The sequence below is a fragment of the Scatophagus argus genome, chromosome 20 (genome assembly GCF_020382885.2).
Source record: "Scatophagus argus isolate fScaArg1 chromosome 20, fScaArg1.pri, whole genome shotgun sequence".
NCBI classification, from domain to species: domain Eukaryota; kingdom Metazoa; phylum Chordata; class Actinopteri; family Scatophagidae; genus Scatophagus; species Scatophagus argus.
The window spans coordinates 9695087-9696609 of record NC_058512.1 but is presented as its reverse complement, the minus strand read 5'-3'; positions in this window follow the sequence as shown (position 1 = coordinate 9696609).

Sequence of the window (1523 nt, the reverse complement as noted above, 5' to 3'; positions counted from 1 at the left end):
GAATAACATTTACATTTTGTGGACTTTTTGTAGTTGGCAAGTCAGAGGTAATCAATGATCTATCACTAATAATGCATGGAAACAGTGATAGATGGCAGATAGGGAAGAATTTAATAATGTGAGATCCCATCATGTATTTTTATTGCTGCAGATACTAAATCTTTAAATTAGCAAGACATATGAGTGGATATAAGCAGGCTGATTTATTAAAGATGGTATCCTGAAATGAACTGACTGAGCTTTTGATAAACAGTTAAGATAACTTTCATCACTTGAAATTTTTTTGGCCATTTGTGAGCAGCACAACAAGCTGTGAAGACAACACAGACATAGTAGAGGTTATCTGACTAGCAGTGGCTGAGCAGATCATGTTTCTGCTGACCTGATGAATGCAAATCCGAGTTTTACCTTCAGTTTAGCTCATTTTTGGTCTCCTCCAACTCCTGAGGAAAATATCTGACTCTTCAGCTGCTAAATGCTAAATGCTGCTAATGCCATGATTGTTGAGAGCTTTTTCACAGCCAAAACATTTGGGGAGTAGGAAACAGTGATCTGAAAGAGCTCGAAAGGTTTGTAGAGCCTCATAGAGCAATAATTTGGTACAGTAGGTAATGTAAAATGAAGATGAATTGTAAAACCTTTTTTTTCAATGCTATAGAGTCTGAAACTTTATTCAAACCTTATTTGGGGTTATGATCTTCACATTTAACCTCCCTGACAAGCTAAACTATTAAAGTTTTAGTTTGTATAGTGGGCTGTGCTGTGTACCTGTATCATGTTACAAGGTCTACAGCTAGAGTCTACGCTATCAACACATATTAACATATTCATATTCTATTATATATTATTTAGATAAACAGTTGTGATGGAATTTTTGCATGTTTTGTAGTAACAATAAAATAACAATGACCTGGTGAACCCTACTGTTCTAGCCCCATTGTAAAAAACTTCCTGGGTATAAAGAAGATGACAGGATGATATCTTTATCCCCACAGGAGATTACACGCAGTTCTAAATTCCTGAAATGGGTTCACTGCCTTTAATTGTACCCCGACTGTTTTTTTATCTGCAGAGGAATGTTTGTGAAGCTCCAAACAAAGGACCAGAGGCATATCAGAAAACATAAAATGGGGTTAAACTTTCGGTCAGCGGGACACACCTCTGAACTGCTTACTGCCATGTGGTTCTGTGTGTTATAGAGATCTATAGAGACTAAACATTTTGGTGCATGCTACCTTTCCAGTCTTGTTCTTTTTTTTTGACTCACTACAGGCAGACAAATATATTGCCGTAACACAGTTAAACCTGGGGCCTTGTCTTACATTTTACATTGACAAAGAAGTGTTAGTGCGGCATACCCCACCTTGGTCAAACTTCTACAAAACCCTTAAAGTTAATAATTCCTCTCAAACATGACGGACACATTCGAGAGAGTTTTTTTTTCACCAGCTGCTTTCCGTGTCAGCATTTAATACTGCAGCACCCTGCATGGACCTGTCACAGACAGAATAATATCAACATCC